We start from the raw sequence: 24,885 nt of genomic DNA, 5'->3' as shown, positions 1-24,885 counted from the left end.
GTGATGTGGTCCCTAAAAAAATGGTTTTGTAAAGTTTGTAGAAAAAATGAGAAATTGCTGTTTAATTTTTAACCCTTATAACTCCCTAACAAAAAAATTTGGTTCCAAAATTGTGCTGATGTAAAGCAGACATGTGGGAAATGTTATTTATTAGCTAATTTGTGCGATATGAGTCTCTGATGCAAGGGTATAAAAATTCAAAGTTTGAAAATTGCAAAATTTTCAAAATTTTCACCAAATTTCTGCCTTTTTCACAAATAAACGCAAGTAATATTAAAGAAATTTTGCCACTATCATAAAATACAATATGTCACGAGAAAACGGTCTCAGAATCACCAGGATCCGTTGAAGCGTTTCAGAGTTATTACCTCATGAAGTGAGAATGGTCAGAATTGTAAAAATAGGCCCTGTCACTTAGGTGAAAACAAGCTTCGGGATGAAGGGGTTAATAAAGAAATAAATAGAGACTGGTTTTAATTTCAATCCAGCTGGATTCAACTTAATTTTTTCTGAAGAGGAGGAGAGGCCAATTGATGCACCACTTGCAATCCACTGAAGCCCGTGCTCTTTCTGGCCCTCATCTACAAGGCGTTGTCTTTGGATTGCAGGAAATGGTGTTTGTTCAGTAGATCTTTCAGTAACATTAACGCCTAATTCATTTACAACTTGAACACCAAGTCTATTCCCCGTTTCACCAAGACCTCGGTTTTTCCCACTCATGTTGGATGTACCCTTCCCCTCTATTAACCAGCTGTTTTACAACACTAGGTCCTGACCGGTCAGTCACCTGTCACTAGATTAACAATCAGTATTTATTTGCTGAGATAGTGTGTCTGGACCACACTAATAGCAGATAGGATTTAGATTCTGAAATATGGTCTGGTGTCAGGCCTACAGTATTAGCACAAACGGTTTAGATTCTGAAATGTGGACTCTTGCCTGCACCACAGTATTAGCACAAACTATTTAAATTCTGAAATGTGGACTCCTGCCTGCAGTACAGAATTATCACGAAGGATTTAGATTCTGAAATGTGGACTCCTGGCTTCACAGTATCAGCACAAACAATTTAGATTCTGAAATGTGATCTCCTGCTTGCACCACACTATTAATACAAATGATTTAGATTCTAAAATGTGGACTCTCCTAGCTGCACCACACTATTAGCACAGACTATTTAGATTCTGAAATGTGGACTCTCCTGGCTGCACCACACTTTTATCATAAATGATTTAGATTCTGAAATGTGGACTCCTGCCTGCACCACAATATTAGCACAAACACGTTAGATTCTCGAATGTGGTCTCCTGCCTTCACCACAGTGTTAGCCTAAATGATTGAGATTTTGAAATGTGGACTCCTTCTTGCAACACCCTATTAGCACAAATGATTTAGATTCAGAAATATGGACTCCTGCCTCCATCAAACTATTACCACAAAAGATTTAAGTTCTGAAATGTGTACTCCTGCCTACACCACGCTGTTAGCACAAACAATTCAGATGCTGGAAGGTTGATTTGACACAATATTCTACCTAGCTAAACTAGCTGACAATAAACCACCTAACTATCTGACTTCTTGGTGCAGCAGAAGGAGCAGACTCTGAGCTGTGACAGTGATAAAATTGTGCAAAAGCAACATATCTACTTTTTTTATTGAGAGGGACATGTGACTTCAGCACCTATGACAGAAGTCCTTGTGTCTGGATGTTGTGGATGGTTTATATGCTCTGATTGGCTGCCAGAAACTCCACACATTAAGTTAATTAAAAAAAATATAGTCCGCTGCTGCTCTGATCTCTCCCAACACCCTCCCCCCATCAAAAATATTCCCTCTGCTCATAATACAGGACCACTATCCTAGCCAAAGTGTCAACAAAAGAATTAAAGGAATGTCTATCATTTGCCGAGCTCAGGCAGAATTTTGCTGATTTTTCGGAAAAATGCTCTGGAATCCAAACGTGAATACAATAGTGCAATGTTCATGCCAAATTTGCAATTGGAAAATGTTTTCTGAACAAATTTGCTCATCTCTATTCATAACTGGCTCAGTGATCATACTCAAGGCGTGGTAGTAAATGGTTACATATCCAATTGGAAGAGTATTTCAAATTGAGTACCACAATACTCTATCTTTGTCCGCTGTCCCACTTGCAACTGCATAGCAAGAAACTTGTGCGAGTCTCTCTCCTCAAAACCCGGCATTGCTGCCAGCGGTTCGGACCGAAGCATTAAGCTGCATATAAATACATGCAGCTGCACAATCCAGACCCAAGTGCCGGCGGTAGTGCCGGGTAGGGTTGAGCGACTTTCATTTTTTTAAGATCGAGTCTGGTTTTGTGAAACCCGATTTAGTCCAGAGTCGAGTCGAGTGAAGTCGGCCGATTATCGCTAAAAGTCGGGGATCGACCGAAACACGAAACCCAATGCAAGTCAATGGGGAAGCATAGCCGGCAGTGAGTGGAGGCCAGGAAAACACCTACAGTGCACATTTTACTGCCAAAAACATCCATTCTTGTTTTCTGAAGCTTGTCAATCTTAATTAACTTTATAATAATAGTTGGGCACTGGAAATTGGGGGTCATTTGGCAAAAGTTGTGGGGGTAGGGCTGGTTCAAGGTTTTAGTGGGCCCAGGAAACATGGACTACGTCATGGCGGTGGAGCAGGGAGAGGTAAGTATTTCAACGTTGCAAGTGCTGTGATCCTGAGCAAGCAGGGGGGGCCCACTCGTTCGCATTGGCACTGTCACAGGGCCCCTCAAAGTACGGCGGTGTGTTTGCATGGCGGGGGCGCCTCCCACCAGCAGCGACACTTTTGCGTACTCTGAGTGGCCCTGTGCCAGTGACGTCGCCAACGAGTATGCCCCCCCACCTGATGAAGGAACCTGCACTTTCATCTGCACCTTCCTCTTTGTCCCTGTGTAAGGTGGTATAATATGCGGGAAGGGGAACCTTACTTTCAGCAGGGTCAGATTCTGGCTGTGTAGAGTACAAGGGGAATGTAGTGGTCTAGGTCAATGTACCAGCAGACTCATCTAGCAGTGGCTGGGCAATGGGCAGGATGATGAGGAAACAGATATAGGGCCAAAGAATAAAGTAGGCTAAATGCAGATCAAAATTGGTAACAGGACTAAACAGGCGGCATTGCTTTGTTCAGTGGAGTAGCAAACTCAAGAGCAGCAGACACTGTTTCAAGGGCCTAACCACACTAGTAGGCCAAATGCAGTTTAATATCTGATAGTATAGGCCGAAAGCCAGAATGTGGAAGCTCAGCTTTGTTCAGTTGAGCACAACACCAGGGAGGGGCAGACACCGTTAGTAGGCCCTAACCACCATTTTGTTTTTTAAAAAACACTTAATGAGAGCCAGAAGGTTGAAGCTCAGCTTTATTCAGATGAGGGCAACACCAGGGAGGGGCAGACACCGTTAGTAGGCCCTAAACACCATTTTGTTTTTTAAAAAACACTTAATGAGAGCCAGAAGGTTGAAGCTCAGCTTTATTCAGTTGAGGGCAACACCAGGCAGGGGCAGACACCGTTAGTAGGCCGGAACCACCATTTTGTTTTTTAAAAAACACTTAATGAGAGCCAGAAGGTTGAAGCTCAGCTTTATTCAGTTGAGGGCAACACCAGGCAGGGGCAGACACCGTTAGTAGGCCGGAACCAGCAATGTGTTTAAAAACAGCAGTTAATCAGAGCCGGAAGGTAGAAGCTCAGCTTTATTCAGTTGAGGGCAACACCAGGGAGGGGCAGAAGCCGTTAGTAGGCCCTAACCACCATTTTGTTTTTTAAAAAACACTTAATGAGAGCCAGAAGGTTGAAGCTCAGCTTTATTCAGTTGAGGGCAACACCAGGCAGGGGCAGACACCGTTAGTAGGCCGGAACCACCATTTTGTTTTTTAAAAAACACTTAATGAGAGCCAGAAGGTTGAAGCTCAGCTTTATTCAGTTGAGGGCAACACCAGGCAGGGGCAGACACCGTTAGTAGGCCGGAACCAGCAATGTGTTTAAAAACAGCAGTTAATCAGAGCCGGAAGGTAGAAGCTCAGCTTTATTCAGTTGAGGGCAACACCAGGGAGGGGCAGAAGCCGTTAGTAGGCCCTAACCACCATTTTGTTTTTTAAAAAACACTTAATGAGAGCCAGAAGGTTGAAGCTCAGCTTTATTCAGTTGAGGGCAACACCAGGCAGGGGCAGACACCGTTAGTAGGCCAGAACCAGCAATGTGTTTAAAAACAGCAGTTAATCAGAGCCGGAAGGTAGAAGCTCAGCTTTATTCAGTTGAGGGCAACACCAGGGAGGGGCAGAAGCCGTTAGTAGGCCCTAACCACCATTTTGTTTTTTAAAAAACACTTAATGAGAGCCAGAAGGTTGAAGCTCAGCTTTATTCAGTTGAGGGCAACACCAGGCAGGGGCAGACACCGTTAGTAGGCCGGAACCAGCAATGTGTTTAAAAACAGCAGTTAATCAGAGCCGGAAGGTAGAAGCTCAGCTTTATTCAGTTGAGGGCAACACCAGGGAGGGGCAGAAGCCGTTAGTAGGCCCTAACCACCATTTTGTTTTTTAAAAAACACTTAATGAGAGCCAGAAGGTTGAAGCTCAGCTTTATTCAGTTGAGGGCAACACCAGGCAGGGGCAGACACCGTTAGTAGGCCGGAACCACCATTTTGTTTTTTAAAAAACACTTAATGAGAGCCAGAAGGTTGAAGCTCAGCTTTATTCAGTTGAGGGCAACACCAGGCAGGGGCAGACACCGTTAGTAGGCCGGAACCAGCAATGTGTTTAAAAACAGCAGTTAATCAGAGCCGGAAGGTAGAAGCTCAGCTTTATTCAGTTGAGGGCAACACCAGGGAGGGGCAGAAGCCGTTAGTAGGCCGGAACCAGCAATGTGTTTAAAAACAGCAGTTAATCAGAGCCGGAAGGTAGAAGCTCAGCTTTATTCAGTTGAGGGCAACACCAGGGAGGGGCAGAAGCCGTTAGTAGGCCCTAACCACCATTTTGTTTTTTAAAAAACACTTAATGAGAGCCAGAAGGTTGAAGCTCAGCTTTATTCAGTTGAGGGCAACACCAGGCAGGGGCAGACACCGTTAGTAGGCCGGAACCACCATTTTGTTTTTTAAAAAACACTTAATGAGAGCCAGAAGGTTGAAGCTCAGCTTTATTCAGTTGAGGGCAACACCAGGCAGGGGCAGACACCGTTAGTAGGCCGGAACCAGCAATGTGTTTAAAAACAGCAGTTAATCAGAGCCGGAAGGTAGAAGCTCAGCTTTATTCAGTTGAGGGCAACATCAGGGAGGGGCAGAAGCCGTTAGTAGGCCCTAACCACCATTTTGTTTTTTAAAAAACACTTAATGAGAGCCAGAAGGTTGAAGCTCAGCTTTATTCAGTTGAGGGCAACACCAGGCAGGGGCAGACACCGTTAGTAGGCCGGAACCAGCAATGTGTTTAAAAACAGCAGTTAATCAGAGCTGGAAGGTAGAAGCTCAGCTTTATTCAGTTGAGGGCAACACCAGGGAGGGGCAGAAGCCGTTAGTAGGCCCTAACCACCATTTTGTTTTTTAAAAAACACTTAATGAGAGCCAGAAGGTTGAAGCTCAGCTTTATTCAGTTGAGGGCAACACCAGGCAGGGGCAGACACCGTTAGTAGGCCGGAACCAGCAATGTGTTTAAAAACAGCAGTTAATCAGAGCCGGAAGGTAGAAGCTCAGCTTTATTCAGTTGAGGGCAACACCAGGGAGGGGCAGAAGCCGTTAGTAGGCCCTAACCACCATTTTGTTTTTTAAAAAACACTTAATGAGAGCCAGAAGGTTGAAGCTCAGCTTTATTCAGTTGAGGGCAACACCAGGCAGGGGCAGACACCGTTAGTAGGCCGGAACCACCATTTTGTTTAAAAACAGCAGTTAATCAGAGCCGGAAGGTAGAAGCTCAGCTTTATTCAGTTGAGGGCAACACCAGGGAGGGGCAGAAGCCGTTAGTAGGCCCTAACCACCATTTTGTTTTTTAAAAAACACTTAATGAGAGCCAGAAGGTAGAAGCTCAGCTTTATTCAGTTGAGGACAACTTGAATTAGGGACTGCATACAGACTAAGCAGGCTGTCCCCTGTGTGGACCATGCATCCAATACATTAACCCATTGAGCCACAAAGGACACGTAACCTTCCGTGGCCATGCCTACAGGTCCATGTGTCTGTTGTCAGGTGTACCTTTGTCAGTGTAGGCCTATTGGAAGGAGGGACCGCAGACAGGCTTCGAAGGCCTAACACAATAAAATGGGCTGGCTGTAGGCACTTTAAAATTGGTTCCAGGGGTACACGGGCAGCAGTGGTCTGGTCAGTGGAGGCCTAGTGGAAGGAGGGACAGCAGACAGGCTTCGAAGGCCTAACACAATAAAATGGGCTGGCTGTAGGCACTTTAAAATTGGTTCCAGGGGTACACGGGCAGCAGTGGTCTGGTCAGTGGAGGCCTAGTGGAAGGAGGGACTGCAGACAGGCTTCGAAGGCCTAAAATAACAAACAATAGGCTCATGGCAGTTTTACAGCGGTTACATGGATACACAGGCAGCTTGGTGGTGAGTGGAGGAGTATTTAAAGTAGGGACCGCAGACAGGCTATCAAAGGCCTAAAATAACAAACAATAGGCTCATGGCAGTTTTACAGCGGTTACATGGATACACGGGCAGGCAGCTGGTGATGAGTGGAGGAGTATTTAAAGTAGGGACCGCAGACAGGCTATCAAAGGCCTAAAATAACAAACAATAGGCTCATGGCAGTTTTACAGCGGTTATATGGATACACGGGCAGGCAGCTGGTGATGAGTGGAGGAGTATTTAAAGTAGGGACCACAGACAGGCTATCAAAGGCCTAAAATAACAAACAATAGGCTCATGGCAGTTTTACAGCGGTTACATGGATACACAGGCAGCTTGGTGGTGAGTGGAGGAGTATTTAAAGTAGGGACCGCAGACAGGCTATCAAAGGCCTAAAATAACAAACAATAGGCTCATGGCAGTTTTACAGCGGTTACATGGATACACGGGCAGGCAGCTGGTGATGAGTGGAGGAGTATTTAAAGTAGGGACCGCAGACAGGCTATCAAAGGCCTAAAATAACAAACAATAGGCTCATGGCAGTTTTACAGCGGTTACATGGATACACGGGCAGGCAGCTGGTGATGAGTGGAGGAGTATTTAAAGTAGGGACCGCAGACAGGCTATCAAAGGCCTAAAATAACAAACAATAGGCTCATGGCAGTTTTACAGCGGTTACATGGATACACAGGCAGCTTGGTGGTGAGTGGAGGAGTATTTAAAGTAGGGACCGCAGACAGGCTATCAAAGGCCTAAAATAACAAACAATAGGCTCATGGCAGTTTTACAGCGGTTACATGGATACACGGGCAGGCAGCTGGTGATGAGTGGAGGAGTATTTAAAGTAGGGACCGCAGACAGGCTATCAAAGGCCTAAAATAACAAACAATAGGCTCATGGCAGTTATACAGCGGTTACATGGATACACAGGCAGCTTGGTGGTGAGTGGAGGAGTATTTAAAGTAGGGACCGCAGACAGGCTATCAAAGGCCTAAAATAACAAACAATAGGCTCATGGCAGTTTTACAGCGGTTACATGGATACACGGGCAGGCAGCTGGTGATGAGTGGAGGAGTATTTAAAGTAGGGACCGCAGACAGGCTATCAAAGGCCTAAAATAACAAACAATAGGCTCATGGCAGTTTTACAGCGGTTACATGGATACACAGGCAGCTTGGTGGTGAGTGGAGGAGTATTTAAAGTAGGGACCGCAGACAGGCTATCAAAGGCCTAAAATAACAAACAATAGGCTCATGGCAGTTTTACAGCGGTTACATGGATACACGGGCAGGCAGCTGGTGATGAGTGGAGGAGTATTTAAAGTAGGGACCGCAGACAGGCTATCAAAGGCCTAAAATAACAAACAATAGGCTCATGGCAGTTTTACAGCGGTTACATGGATACACAGGCAGCTTGGTGGTGAGTGGAGGAGTATTTAAAGTAGGGACCGCAGACAGGCTATCAAAGGCCTAAAATAACAAACAATAGGCTCATGGCAGTTTTACAGCGGTTACATGGATACACAGGCAGCTTGGTGGTGAGTGGAGGAGTATTTAAAGTAGGGACCGCAGACAGGCTATCAAAGGCCTAAAATAACAAACAATAGGCTCATGGCAGTTTTACAGCGGTTACATGGATACACGGGCAGGCAGCTGGTGATGAGTGGAGGAGTATTTAAAGTAGGGACCGCAGACAGGCTATCAAAGGCCTAAAATAACAAACAATAGGCTCATGGCAGTTTTACAGCGGTTACATGGATACACAGGCAGCTTGGTGGTGAGTGGAGGAGTATTTAAAGTAGGGACCGCAGACAGGCTATCAAAGGCCTAAAATAACAAACAATAGGCTCATGGCAGTTTTACAGCGGTTACATGGATACACGGGCAGGCAGCTTGGTGGTCAGTGGAGGAGTATTTAAAGTAGGGACCGCAGACAGGCTATCAAAGACCTAAAATAACAAACAATAGGCTCATGGCAGTTTTACAGCGGTTACATGGATACACGGGCAGGCAGCTGGTGATGAGTGGAGGAGTATTTAAAGTAGGGACCGCAGACAGGCTATCAAAGGCCTAAAATAACAAACAATAGGCTCATGGCAGTTTTACAGCGGTTACATGGATACACGGGCAGGCAGCTGGTGATGAGTGGAGGAGTATTTAAAGTAGGGACCGCAGACAGGCTATCAAAGGCCTAAAATAACAAACAATAGGCTCATGGCAGTTTTACAGCGGTTACATGGATACACAGGCAGCTTGGTGGTGAGTGGAGGAGTATTTAAAGTAGGGACCGCAGACAGGCTATCAAAGGCCTAAAATAACAAACAATAGGCTCATGGCAGTTTTACAGCGGTTACATGGATACACGGGCAGGCAGCTGGTGATGAGTGGAGGAGTATTTAAAGTAGGGACCGCAGACAGGCTATCAAAGGCCTAAAATAACAAACAATAGGCTCATGGCAGTTTTACAGCGGTTACATGGATACACGGGCAGGCAGCTGGTGATGAGTGGAGGAGTATTTAAAGTAGGGACCGCAGACAGGCTATCAAAGGCCTAAAATAACAAACAATAGGCTCATGGCAGCTTTACAGCGGTTACATGGATACACAGGCAGCTTGGTGGTGAGTGGAGGAGTAGTGCAAGGAGTGTCTGTCCCAGTACTCCCAAAATATAAATAGATGTTAATGTCTCGCAAAACAACCAAAACAAAAAAAAAGGTGGCATACTTAGGTACAGGGGTGGGCTCATCTACTGAGTTTCTGACATAGTAATTTGGCAGTAACTATTTAATGGTGCCAATATAGGACACAGACACAGACTACTTTAAGTTGCATCATAGATGTCTACAAATTTGTATTGTCAGTGCCAGACATTGAATGATGTCAGCGAATAGACTAAAGATTGGTGGAGCTGTGCGACATAATTTTGCACGTGGTAGAGCACATTTTGAGCTGGGGTAGGGGGGAACTCTCTTGAGGCCGGCGGGACCGCCCCAGGGCCCCTCATGTTACAACGGTGTGTCTGACGTTGGGTGCGCACCGCCACCGCCAGAGACACTACATTGTACTATGAGGGACCCAGTAGCAATGCCGTCAACCAAAAGCGAGCACACCCACCTCTTCAGACAAACAGCAGTCTCACGGGTGCTTGCGCCAAGTCGCGATACCACGGCCCCGTGTGGGGAGTTCTGCCATTTAGGGAGGTGTAAACATGTCGTATGCTGTACAATCAGCTGCAGCAAATTAGACATTAGAAAAGTAATTCACAGGCAAGAGCTTTTCATAGGAAAGCTAGGTGTCGGCCGGGCAAGGTGGGGCAAAAGATTTCGAAATCCAGTTGTGGTTCATTTTAATGAATGTTAGATCGTCAACATTTTGGGTAGCCAGACGAGTCCTTTTTTCGGTTAATATTGAACCTGCAGCACTGAATACTCTTTCTGATAGGACACTTGCTGCCGGGCAAGCAAGCTCCTGCAATGCATATTCTGCCAATTCTGGCCAGGTGTCTAATTTGGAGGCCCAGTAATCAAATGGGAATGACGTTTGAGGGAGAACATCGATAAGGGATGAAAAATAGTTAGTAACCATACTGGACAAATGTTGTCTCCTGTCACTTTCAATTGATGCAGCAGTACCTGTCCTGTCTGCGGTCATAGCAAAATCACTCCACAACCTGGTCAGAAAACCCCTCTGTCCAACGCCACTTCTGATGTGTGCACCCCTAACACTCCTAGTCTGCTGCCCCCTGGAGCTCGTGTGAGAACGATCACGTGCGCTGTGTGCTGGGAATGCCTGAAGCAAACGGTCAACAAGAGTTGATTGTTTGGTTGCTAATATTAGTTCCAAGTTCTCATGTGGCATAATATTTTGCAATTTGCCTTTATAGCGTGGATCAAGGAGGCAGGCCAACCAGTAATCGTCATCGTTCATCATTTTCGTAATGCGTGTGTCCCTTTTTAGTATACGTAAGGCATAATCCGCCATGTGGGCCAAAGTTCCAGTTGTCAAATCTCCGGTTGTGATTGGTTGAGGGGCAGTTGCAGGCAAATCTACGTCACTTGTGTCCCTCAAAAAACCAGAACCCGGCCGTGACACGCAACCAATTTCCTGTGCCCCCGGGAAAGGTTCGGCATTAAAAATATACTCATCCCCATCTGTCATGATCTCTGCAGGCAGAGATCATAGCAAGCCTATAGAGGAACAAGCTCTCGGAAGATGGAACTATACTGACCATGAACTAAGCCTGCCGCGCAACTAGAAATAGCCAGGTAGCATTTCCTATTTATCGCTAGATGCCCAGCTCTGGCCTAAGACCTAAATAGCTAGCAGAGGGAAATATAAGACCTGGCTCACCTCTAGAGAAATATTCCAAAGAAGACAGTAGCCCCCCACATATAATGACGGTGAGTTCAGATGAAACTACAAACGCAGCAGGAAAATAGTCTTAGCAAATTTGAGGTCCGCTTACTAGATAGCAGAAGACAGATAGTATACTTTCATGGTCAGCAGAAAAACACTAACAAAACACCATCCAGAGATTACCTTAAACTCTGGCATTAACTCATAACGCCAGAGTAGCAATCCCTGATCAACGAGAGCTTTCCAGACACAGTAACAAAACTTCAGCTGTGAACTGGAACAAATAGGCAAAACAAAACATGGACAAAAGTCCAACTTATCTAGTAGTTGTCAGAAGCAGGAACAAGCACTGAGAGGCATCAGATAACATTGTTGACCGGCAAGAAACCACCAGAGAAATGAGCTTAAATAGCGACACCCACTACTGATGGAACCAGGTGAAACAGGAAAAAGGATGACAAGTCCAATTCCACAAGCGGCCACCGGGGGAGCCCAGAATCCAAATTCACAACAGTACCCCCCCCTCAAGGAGGGGGCACCGAACCCTCACCAGATCCACCAGGGCGACCAGGATGAGCCCTATGGAAGGCACGAACAAGATCAGAAGCATGAACATCAGATGCATTGACCCAAGAATTATCCTCCTGGCCGTAACCCTTCCAGTTGACCAGATACTGGAGTTTCCGTCTGGAAACACGAGAGTCCAAAATTTTCTCCACAACGTACTCCAACTCACCCTCAACCAACACCGGAGCAGGAGGCTCAACTGAAGGTACAACAGGTACCTCATACCTGCGCAATAACGACCGATGAAAAACGTTATGAATGGAAAAGGACGCAGGGAGATCCAAACGGAAAGAAACAGGATTAAGAATCTCCAATATTCTATAAGGGCCGATGAACCGAGGTTTAAACTTAGGAGAAGAGACCCTCATAGGGACAAAACGAGAAGACAACCACACCAAATCTCCAACACAAAGCCGAGAACCAACACGACGATGACGGTTGGCAAAACGCTGAGTCTTCTCCTGGGACAACTTCAAATTGTCCATAACCTGCCCCCAGATGTGATGCAATCTCTCCACCACCGCATCCACTCCAGGACAATCCGAGGATTCCACCTGACCGGAGGAAAATCGAGGGTGAAACCCCGAATTACAGAAAAACGGGGACACCAAGGTGGAAGAACTGGCCCGATTATTGAGGGCGAACTCTGCCAATGGCAAAAAAGCAACCCAATCATCCTGGTCAGCAGAGACAAAACACCTCAGATATGTCTCAAGGGTCTGATTAGTCCGCTCGGTCTGGCCATTAGTCTGAGGGTGAAAAGCAGATGAAAAAGACAAATCTATGCCCATCCTAGCACAGAATGCCCGCCAAAATCTAGACACAAATTGGGTACCTCTGTCAGAAACAATATTCTCAGGAATACCGTGCAATCGGACAACATTCTGAAAAAACAGAGGAACCAACTCAGAAGAAGAAGGCAACTTGGGCAGAGGAACCAAATGGACCATTTTAGAGAAACGGTCACAGACCACCCAGATGACAGACATCTTCTGGGAAACAGGCAGATCTGAAATAAAATCCATCGAGATGTGCGTCCAAGGCCTCTTAGGAATAGGCAAGGGCAACAGCAGTCCGCTAGCCCGAGAACTACAAGACTTGGCCCGAGCACAAACGTCACATGACTGCACAAAGACTCGCACATCTCGTGACAGGGAAGGCCACCAGAAGGATCTTGCCACCAAATCCCTGGTACCAAAAATTCCGGGATGACCTGCCAATGCAGAAGAATGTATCTCAGAGATGACTCTGCTGGTCCAATCATCCGGAACAAACAGTCTATCAGGCGGACAACGATCCGGTCTATCCGCCTGAAACTCTTGCAAGGACCGCCGCAGATCAGGAGAAACGGCCGACAAAATTACTCCCTCCCTAAGGATACCTGTGGGTTCAGAATTACCAGGAGAGTCCGGGTCAAAACTCCTAGAAAGGGCATCTGCCTTAACATTCTTAGAACCCGGTAGGTATGACACCACAAAATTAAAGCGAGAAAAAAATAAAGACCAGCGCGCCTGTCTAGGATTCAGGCGTCTGGCAGTCTCAAGATAAATCAAATTTTTGTGGTCAGTCAATACCACCACCTGATGCCTAGCCCCCTCGAGCCAATGGCGCCACTCCTCAAACGCCCACTTCATGGCCAAAAGCTCCCGATTCCCAACATCATAATTCCGCTCTGCGGGCGAAAATTTGCGAGAAAAGAAGGCACAAGGCCTAATGACGGAGCAGTCGGAACCTTTCTGCGACAACACTGCCCCAGCTCCGATCTCCGAAGCGTCAACCTCAACCTGAAAAGGCAGATTCACATCAGGCTGACGCAACACAGGGGCAGAGGCAAAACGGCGCTTAAGCTCCTGAAAGGCCTCTACAGCATGAGGGGACCAATTAGCAACATCAGCGCCTTGTCTGGTCAAATCAGTCAGTGGTTTAACGACATCCGAAAAACCAGCAATAAATCGGCGGTAAAAGTTGGCAAAGCCCAAAAATCTCTGAAGACCCTTAAGAGAGGAGGGCTGAGTCCAGTCACAAATAGCTTGCACCTTGACGGGATCCATCTCAATGGAAGAGGGAGAAAAAATATACCCCAAAAAGGAAATTTTCTGGACCCCAAAAACGCACTTAGACCCCTTCACACATAAAGAATTAGACCGCAAAACCTGAAAAACTCTCCTGACCTGCTGGACATGAGAGTCCCAGTCATCAGAAAAAATCAGAATATCATCCAGATATATTATCATAAATTTATCCAGAAAATCGCGGAAAATATCATGCATAAAAGACTGGAAAACTGAAGGGGCATTAGAAAGACCGAAAGGCATGACCAAATACTCAAAGTGGCCCTCGGGCGTATTAAATGCGGTCTTCCACTCATCCCCCTGCCTGATCCGCACCAAATTATACGCCCCACGAAGATCAATTTTAGAGAACCACTTAGCACCCTCTATACGAGCAAACAAATCAGTAAGCAATGGCAATGGGTATTGATACTTAACAGTGATCTTATTCAGAAGCCGATAATCAATACATGGTCTCAAAGAGCCGTCTTTTTTTGAGACAAAGAAAAACCCAGCTCCCAAGGGAGAAGAAGATGGACGAATATGTCCCTTTTCCAAAGACTCCTTTATATATTCCCGCATAGCAGCATGTTCCGGCACAGACAAATTAAACAAACGACCCTTTGGATATTTACAACCCGGTATCAAATCTATGGCACAATCGCACTCACGGTGCGGAGGTAACGACCCAAGCTTGGGTTCGTCAAAGACGTCTTGATAATCAGAGAGGAACTCAGGGACTTCAGAGGGAATGGACGACGAAATAGAAACCAAAGGTACGTCCCCATGAATACCCTTACATCCCCAGCTCAACACAGACATTGCTCTCCAGTCCAAGACTGGGTTGTGAGACTGCAACCATGGCAATCCCAGTACCAAATCGTCATGTAAATTATACAGCACCAGGAAACGAATAATCTCCTGGTGATCCGGATTGATACGCATGGTTACTTGTGTCCAGTATTGTGGTTTATTATTAGCCAATGGGGTGGAGTCAATCCCCTTCAGAGGAATAAGAGTCTCCAAAGGCTCTAAATTAAAACCACAACGATTGGCAAAGGACCAATCCATAAGACTCAGAGCGGCGCCAGAGTCAACATAGGCGTCCGTGGCAATGGATGACAAAGAGCAAATCAGGGTTACAGACAAAATAAACTTAGACTGAATGGTGCCAATGGAAACAGACTTATCAAGCTTCTTTGTACGCCTAGAGCATGCTGATATAACATGAGTAGAATCCCCACAATAGAAACACAATCCATTCTTCCGTCTAAAATTCTGTCGCTCGCTCCTGGACAGAATTCTATCACACTGCATACTTTCTGGCGTCTTTTCCATAGACACCGCCAGATGGTGCACCGGTTTGCGCTCCCGCAGACGCCTATCAATCTGAATAGCCATTGTCATGGACTCATTCAGACCTGCAGGCAAAGGGAACCCCACCATAACATCCTTAACGGCATCAGAGAGACCTTCTCTGAAAGTTGCCGCCAAAGCGCACTCATTCCACTGAGTAAGCACAGACCATTTACGGAATTTTTGGCAGAAAACTTCAGCTTCGTCTTGCCCCTGAGATAGTGCCATCAAAGTTTTTTCTGCCTGAAGTTCCAAATGAGGTTCCTCATAAAGCAAGCCCAAGGCCAGAAAAAACGCATCCACATCGCGTAGCGCAGGATCCCCTGCTGGCAATGAGAAGGCCCAATCTTGAGGGTCACCCCTGAGCAAGGAAATCACAATCCTAACCTGCTGAGCAGGGTCTCCAGCTGAACGAGACTTCAGGGACAAATAAAGCTTACAATTATTTCGGAAATTCTGGAAGCTAGCTCTATTCCCTGTGAAGAACTCCGGCAAAGGAATTCTCGGCTCAGATACCGGAGCATGTACCACAAAATCTTGTAAATTTTGTACTTTCGTGATGAGATTATTCAAACCCGCAGTTACACTCTGGAGATCCATTATTGTCAGGTGCACACAGAGCATACAGAGATTAGGAGGAGAGAGAGAAAAAAGACTGCAGCAAGGCAGACTGGAGAAAAAAAAAAAAAAAAAAAAAAATTCCAGCAGACTTCTTATAACTCTCCTTTCTCAACCTGGGTCTTTAACACTTTATTGGCCGGTCAAACTGTCATGATCTCTGCAGGCAGAGATCATAGCAAGCCTATAGAGGAACAAGCTCTCGGAAGATGGAACTATACTGACCATGAACTAAGCCTGCCGCGCAACTAGAAATAGCCAGGTAGCATTTCCTATTTATCGCTAGATGCCCAGCTCTGGCCTAAGACCTAAATAGCTAGCAGAGGGAAATATAAGACCTGGCTCACCTCTAGAGAAATATTCCAAAGAAGACAGTAGCCCCCCACATATAATGACGGTGAGTTCAGATGAAACTACAAACGCAGCAGGAAAATAGTCTTAGCAAATTTGAGGTCCGCTTACTAGATAGCAGAAGACAGATAGTATACTTTCATGGTCAGCAGAAAAACACTAACAAAACACCATCCAGAGATTACCTTAAACTCTGGCATTAACTCATAACGCCAGAGTAGCAATCCCTGATCAACGAGAGCTTTCCAGACACAGTAACAAAACTTCAGCTGTGAACTGGAACAAATAGGCAAAACAAAACATGGACAAAAGTCCAACTTATCTAGTAGTTGTCAGAAGCAGGAACAAGCACTGAGAGGCATCAGATAACATTGTTGACCGGCAAGAAACCACCAGAGAAATGAGCTTAAATAGCGACACCCACTACTGATGGAACCAGGTGAAACAGGAAAAAGGATGACAAGTCCAATTCCACAAGCGGCCACCGGGGGAGCCCAGAATCCAAATTCACAACACCCATCATCCTCCTCGTCCTCCACCTCCTCTTCGCCCGCTACCTCGTCCTGTACACTGCCCTGACCAGACAATGGCTGACTGTCATCAAGGCTTTCCTCTTCCTCTGGTGCAGACGCCTGCTCCTTTATGTGCGTCAAACTTTGCATCAGCAGACGCATTAGGGGGATGCTCATGCTTATTACGGCGTTGTCTGCACTAACCAGCCGTGTGCATTCCTCAAAACACTGAAGGACTTGACACATGTCTTGTATCTTAGACCACTGCACACCTGACAACTCCATGTCTGCCATCCTACTGCCTGCCCGTGTATCCTCCCACAAATAAATAACAGCACGCCTCTGTTCGCACAGTCTCTGAAGCATGTGCAGTGTTGAGTTCCACCTTGTTGCAACGTCTATGATGAGGCGATGCTGGGGAAGGTTCAAAGACCGCTGATAGGTCTGCATACGGCTGGCGTGTACAGGCGAACGTCGGATATGTGAGCAAAGTGCACGCACTTTGAGGAGCAGGTCGGAGAACCCAGGATAAGTTTTCAATAAGCACTGCACCACCAGGTTTAAGGTGTGAGCCAGGCAAGGAATGTGTTTCAGTTGGGAAAGGGAGATGGCAGCCATGAAATTCCTTCCGTTATCACTCACTACCTTGCCTGCCTCAAGATCTACTGTGCCCAGCCACGACTGCATTTCTTGTTGCAAGAACTCGGACAGAACTTCCGCGGTGTGTCTGTTGTCGCCCAAACACTTCATAGCCAATACAGCCTGCTGACGCTTGGCAGTAGCTGGCCCATAATGGGACAACTGGTGTGCAACAGTGTCATCTGCCGATGGAGTGGTTGGCAGACTGCGTTCTGTGGAAGAGCTGTAGCTTCTGCAGGAGGACGAGGAGGAGGAGGAGGAGGGGGTGCGAACGCCTACAGCCAACTGTTTCCTAGACCGTGGGCTAGGCACAACTGTCCCTAAATTGATGTCGCCTGTGGACCCTGCATCCACCACATTCACCCAGTGTGCCGTGATGGACACATAACGTCCCTGGCCATGCCTACTGGTCCATGCATCTGTAGTCAGGTGCACCTTTGTACTCACAGATTGCCTGAGTGCATGGACGATGCGCTGTTTAACATGCTGGTGCAGGGCTGGGATGGCTTTTCTGGAAAAAAAGTGTTGACTGGGTAGCTCGTATCGTGGTTCAGCGTACTCCATCAGGGCTTTGAAAGCTTCGCTTTCAACTAACCGGTAGGGCATCATCTCTAACGAGATTAGTCTAGCTATGTGGGCGTTAAAACCCTGTGTACGCGGATGCGAGGATAAGTACTTCCTTTTTCTAACCAGAGTCTCATGTAGGGTGAGCTGGACTGGAGAGCTGGAGATCGTGGAACTTTCGGGTGTGCCGGTGTACATGGCAGACTGAGAGACGGTTGGAGACGGTATTGTTTCCGCCGGTGCCCTAGATGCAATATTTCCTCCTACAAAACTGGTGGTTCCCTGTCATGATTCTCAATGGCGAGAGAACATAGCCCAGCATATATGAGAACTAGCTCTTGGAAGATGGAAACTATACTGACCATGAACTAAACCTGTCGCACAACTAGAAGTGGCCGGGTAGCATGCCTACGTTTTTTAACCCTAGATGCCCAGCGCCAGCCGGAGAACTACCTAATCCTAGCAGAGGAAAAGACAGTCCTGGCTCACCTCTAGAGAAATTTTCCCAAAAGGCAGACAGAGGCCCCCACATATATTGGCGGTGATTTTAGATGAAATGACAAACGTAGTATGAAAATAGGTTTAGCAAAATCGAGGTCCGCTTTCTAGATAGCAGGAAGACAGAAAGGACACTTTCATGGTCAGCAGAAAACCCTATCAAAACACCATCCAGAAATTCCTTTAAGACTCTAGCATTAACTCATAACACCAGAGTGGCAATTTCCGATCACAAGAGCTTTCCAGACACAGTAACGAAACAGCAGCTGTGAACAGGAACAAAATGCAAAAACACACAAGGACAAAAGTCCAACTTAGCTGGGAGTTGTCTAGTAGCAGGAACAAGCACAGAAGGCTTCTGATTACATTGTTGACCGGCAAGAAACTGACAGAGGAGCAAGGTTATATAGCGACTCCCACATACTGATAGGAGCAGGTGAACAGAGGGGATGATGCACACAAGTTCAATTCCACAAGTGGCCACCGGGGGAGCCCAGAATCCAATTTCACAACAGTACCCCCCCCTCAAGGAGGGGGCACCGAACCCTCACCAGAACCACCAGGGCGATCAGGATGAGCCCTATGAAAGGCACGGACAAGATCGGAGGCATGAACATCAGAGGCAGTGACCCAAGAATTATCCTCCTGACCGTATCCCTTCCATTTGACCAGATACTGGAGTCTCCGTCTGGAAACACGAGAGTCTAAGATCTTTTCCACAACGTACTCCAACTCACCCTCAACCAACACCGGAGCAGGAGGCTCAACGGAAGGCACAACCGGTACCTCATACCTGCGCAACAATGACCGATGAAAAACATTATGAATCGAAAAGGATGCAGGGAGGTCCAAACGGAAGGACACAGGGTTAAGAATCTCCAATATCTTGTACGGGCCGATGAACCGAGGCTTAAACTTAGGAGAAGAAACCCTCATAGGGACAAAACGAGAAGACAACCACACCAAGTCCCCAACACAAAGCCGAGGACCAACACGACGACGGCGGTTGGCAAAAAGCTGAGTCTTCTCCTGGGACAACTTCAAATTGTCCACCACCTGCCCCCAAATCTGATGCAACCTCTCCACCACAGCATCCACTCCAGGACAATCCGAAGATTCCACTTGACCGGAGGAAAATCGAGGATGAAACCCCAAATTACAGAAAAACGGGGACACCAAGGTGGCAGAGCTGGCCCGATTATTGAGGGCGAACTCCGCCAAAGGCAAAAAAGCAACCCAATCATCCTGATCCGCAGACACAAAACACCTCAAATATGTCTCCAAGGTCTGATTAGTCCGCTCGGTCTGGCCATTAGTCTGAGGATGGAAAGCAGACGAAAAAGACAAATCTATGCCCATCCTAGCACAGAATGCCCGCCAAAATCTAGACACGAATTGGGTCCCTCTGTCAGAAACGATATTCTCAGGAATACCATGCAAACGAACAACATTTTGAAAAAACAGAGGAACCAACTCGGAAGAAGAAGGCAACTTAGGCAAGGGAACCAGATGGACCATCTTAGAGAAACGGTCACACACCACCCAGATGACAGACATCTTCTGAGAAACAGGCAGATCCGAAATAAAATCCATCGAGATGTGCTTCCAAGGCCTCTTCGGGATAGGCAAGGGCAACAACAATCCACTAGCCCGAGAACAACAAGGCTTGGCCCGAGCACAAACGTCACAAGACTGCACAAAGCCTCGCACATCTCGTGACAGGGAAGGCCACCAGAAGGACCTTGCCACCAAATCCCTGGTACCAAAGATTCCAGGATGACCTGCCAACGCAGAAGAATGAACCTCAGAGATGACTCTACTGGTCCAATCTTCAGGAACAAACAGTCTACCAGGTGGGCAACGATCAGGTCTATCCGCCTGAAACTCCTGCAAGGCCCGCCGCAGGTCTGGAGAAACGGCAGACAATATCACTCCATCTTTAAGGATACCTGTGGGCTCAGAATTACCAGGGGAGTCAGGCTCAAAACTCCTAGAAAGGGCATCCGCCTTAACATTCTTAGAACCCGGTAGGTACGACACCACAAAATTAAACCGAGAGAAAAACAACGACCAGCGCGCCTGTCTAGGATTCAGGCGCCTGGCAGACTCAAGGTAAATTAAATTTTTGTGGTCAGTCAATACCACCACCTGATGTCTGGCCCCCTCAAGCCAGTGACGCCACTCCTCAAAAGCCCACTTCATGGCCAAAAGCTCCCGATTCCCAATATCATAATTCCGCTCGGCGGGCGAAAATTTACGGGAAAAAAAAGCACAAGGTCTCATCACGGAGCAGTCGAAACTTCTCTGCGACAACACCGCCCCAGCTCTGATTTCAGAAGCGTCGACCTCAACCTGAAAAGGAAGAGCAACATCAGGCTGACGCAACACTGGGGCGGAAGAAAAGCGGCGCTTGAGCTCCCGAAAGGCCTCCACAGCATCAGGGGACCAATCAGCAACATCAGCACCCTTCTTAGTCAAATCAGTCAATGGTTTTACAACATCAGAAAAACCAGCAATAAATCGACGATAAAAGTTAGCAAAGCCCAAAAATTTCTGAAGACTCTTAAGAGAAGAGGGTTGCGTCCAATCACCAATAGCCTGAACCTTGACAGGATCCATCTCGATGGAAGAGGGGGAAAAAATGTATCCCAAGAAAGAAATCTTTTGAACCCCAAAAACACACTTAGAACCCTTCACACACAAGGAATTAGACCGCAAAACCTGAAAAACCCTCCTGACCTGCTGGACATGAGAGTCCCAGTCATCCGAAAAAATCAGAATATCATCCAGATACACAATCATAAATTTATCCAAATAATCGCGGAAAATGTCATGCATAAAGGACTGGAAGACTGAAGGGGCATTTGAAAGACCAAAAGGCATCACCAAATACTCAAAATGGCCCTCGGGCGTATTAAATGCGGTTTTCCACTCATCCCCCTGCTTGATTCGCACCAAATTATACGCCCCACGGAGATCAATCTTAGAGAACCACTTGGCCCCCTTTATACGAGCAAACAAATCAGTAAGCAGTGGTAACGGATATTGATATTTAACCGTGATTTTATTCAAAAGTCGATAATCAATACACGGCCTCAAAGAGCCGTCTTTCTTAGACACAAAGAAAAAACCGGCTCCTAAGGGAGATGACGAAGGACGAATATGTCCCTTTTCCAAGGACTCCTTTATATATTCTCGCATAGCAGCGTGTTCAGGCACAGACAGATTAAATAAACGACCCTTAGGGTATTTACTACCCGGAATCAAGTCTATGGCACAATCGCACTCCCGGTGCGGAGGTAGTGAACCAACCTTGGGTTCTTCAAAAACGTCACGAAAGTCAGACAAGAATTCAGGAATCTCAGAGGGAATAGATGATGAAATGGAAACCAAAGGTACGTCCCCATGAGTTCCTTTACATCCCCAGCTTAACACAGACATAGCTCTCCAGTCGAGGACTGGGTTATGAGATTGCAGCCATGGCAATCCCAGCACCAAAACATCATGTAGATTATACAGCACCAGAAAGCGAATAACCTCCTGGTGATCCGGATTAACACGCATAGTCACTTGTGTCCAGTATTGTGGTTTATTACTAGCCAATGGGGTGGAGTCAATCCCTTTCAGAGGTATCGGAGCCTCCAGTGGCTCCAAATCATACCCACAGCGTTTGGCAAAGGACCAATCCATAAGACTCAAAGCAGCGCCAGAGTCGACATAGGCGTCCGCGGTAATAGATGACAAAGAACAAATCAGGGTCACAGATAGAATAAACTTAGACTGTAAAGTGCTAATTGAAACAGACTTGTCAGGCTTCTTAGTACGCTTAAAGCATGCTGATATAACATGAGTTGAATCACCACAATAGAAGCACAACCCATTTTTTCGTCTAAAATTCTGCCGCTCGCTTCTGGACAGAATTCTATCACATTGCATATTTTCTGGCGTTTTCTCAGTAGACACCGCCAAATGGTGCACAGGTTTGCGCTCCCGCAGACGCCTATCGATCTGAATAGCCATCGTCATGGACTCATTCAGACTCGCAGGCACAGGGAACCCCACCATAACATCCTTAATGGCATCAGAGAGACCTTCTCTGAAAATCGCCGCCAGGGCGCACTCATTCCACTGAGTAAGCACAGACCATTTGCGGAATTTTTGGCAGTATATTTCAGCTTCATCTTGCCCCTGAGACAAGGACATCAAGGCCTTTTCCGCCTGAAGCTCTAAATGAGGTTCCTCATAAAGCAACCCCAAGGCCAGAAAAAACGCATCCACATTGAGCAACGCAGGATCCCCTGGTGCCAATGCAAAAGCCCAGTCTTGAGGGTCGCCCCGGAGCAAGGAAATTACAATCCTGACCTGCTGTGCAGGGTCTCCGGCAGAGCGAGACTTCAGGGACAAAAACAATTTGCAATTATTTTTAAAATTTTGAAAGTGAGATCTATTCCCCGAGAAGAATTCAGGCAAAGGAATTCTAGGCTCAGACATAGGTGCATGAACAACAAAATCTTGCAAATTTTGTACCTTTGTGGCGAGATTATTCAAACCTGTAGCTACACTCTGAAGATCCATTTGAAACAGGTGAACACAGAGCCATTCAAGGATTAGAAGGAGAGAAAGAGAGGAAGGCTGCAGTATAGGCAGACTAGCAAGTGATTCAATTAAGAGCACACTCAGAACTAGAGGAAAAAGAAAAAAAAAAATTGTAGCAGACTTCTTTTTTCTCTCCTTTCTCAGCCAGTAATTTAACCCTTTTTTGGGCCGGTCAAACTGTCATGATTCTCAATGGCGAGAGAACATAGCCCAGCATATATGAGAACTAGCTCTTGGAAGATGGAAACTATACTGACCATGAACTAAACCTGTCGCACAACTAGAAGTGGCCGGGTAGCATGCCTACGTTTTTTAACCCTAGATGCCCAGCGCCAGCCGGAGAACTACCTAATCCTAGCAGAGGAAAAGACAGTCCTGGCTCACCTCTAGAGAAATTTTCCCAAAAGGCAGACAGAGGCCCCCACATATATTGGCGGTGATTTTAGATGAAATGACAAACGTAGTATGAAAATAGGTTTAGCAAAATCGAGGTCCGCTTTCTAGATAGCAGGAAGACAGAAAGGACACTTTCATGGTCAGCAGAAAACCCTATCAAAACACCATCCAGAAATTCCTTTAAGACTCTAGCATTAACTCATAACACCAGAGTGGCAATTTCCGATCACAAGAGCTTTCCAGACACAGTAACGAAACAGCAGCTGTGAACAGGAACAAAATGCAAAAACACACAAGGACAAAAGTCCAACTTAGCTGGGAGTTGTCTAGTAGCAGGAACAAGCACAGAAGGCTTCTGATTACATTGTTGACCGGCAAGAAACTGACAGAGGAGCAAGGTTATATAGCGACTCCCACATACTGATAGGAGCAGGTGAACAGAGGGGATGATGCACACAAGTTCAATTCCACAAGTGGCCACCGGGGGAGCCCAGAATCCAATTTCACAACAGTTCCCTGACCCTGACTGCTTTTGGCTGGCAAAGAAACCTGCACAGATACTGCCGGTGGTGCGGAAAATGGTGGCCTTACAGTGACGGAAGGGATGTTGCGTTGCTGACTAGCTTCATTGGACGAGGGTGCTACAACCTTAAGGGACGTTTGGTAGTTAGTCCAGGCTTGAAAATGCATGGTGGTTAAGTGTCTATGCATGCAACTAGTATTTAGACTTTTCAGATTCTGACCTCTGCTTAAGCTAGTTGAACATTTTTGACAGATGACTTTGCGCTGATCAGTTGGATGTTGTTTAAAAAAATGCCAGACTGCACTCTTCCTAGACTCGGATCCCTTTTCAGGGATTGCAGACTGAGCTTTAACCGGATGGCCACGCTGTCTTCCAACAGGTTATGGCTTTGACACGCGTTTTGGGCCAGATACGGGCCCGGCAGATGGAACCTGTTGCGATGTTGATGCCTGCTGCGGCCCCTCCTCCACCTCCGCTTCTGAACTACTGCCGCCTGCACCCTGTTCCCCCAATGGCTGCCAATCGGGGTCAATAACTGGGTCATCTATTGCCTCCTCTTCGAGCTCGTGTGCAACTTCGTCTGTGTCACTGTGTCGGTCGGTGGTATAGCGTTCGTGGCGGGGCAACATAGTCTCATCAGGGTCTGATTGTGGATCTGTACCCTGAGAGGGCAATGTGGTGGTCTGAGTCAAAGGAGCAGCATAGTACTCTGGCTGTGGCTGTGCATCAGTGCACTCCATGTCAGAATCTACTTGTAGTGGGCATGGCCTGTTAAATGTTTCACTTTCTAAGCCAGGGACGGTATGTGTAAAGAGCTCCATGGAGTGACCCGTTGTGTCGCCTGCTGCATCCTTCTCTCTTGTTGTAGTTTTTGCTGAGGAGGACAAGGAAGCGACTTGTCCCTGACCGTGAACATCCACAAGCGACGCGCTGCTTTTACATTTACCAGTTTCGGAAGAGGAGGCAAAAGAGCTAGAGGCTGAGTCTGCAATGTAAGCCAAAACTTGCTGTTGCTGCTCCGCCTTTAAAAGCGGTTTTCCTACTCCCAGAAAAGAGAGCGTTCGAGGCCTTGTGTAGCCTGACGACGAAACTGGCTCCACAGCTCCAGACTTAGGTGGAATATTTTTATCCCCACGACCACCTGATGCTCCACTACCACTACCATCATTACCAGCTGACAATGAACGCCCACGACGACCTCTTGCACCAGACTTCCTCATTGTTTTAAAATCTTAACCAAAGTAACTTTATTTGTTGCTGTCAAACAACTTACACG

Source organism: Ranitomeya variabilis, chromosome 2 (assembly GCF_051348905.1).
Source record: "Ranitomeya variabilis isolate aRanVar5 chromosome 2, aRanVar5.hap1, whole genome shotgun sequence".
Lineage (NCBI taxonomy): Eukaryota > Metazoa > Chordata > Amphibia > Anura > Dendrobatidae > Ranitomeya > Ranitomeya variabilis.
This window is presented reverse-complemented; position numbering follows the sequence as displayed.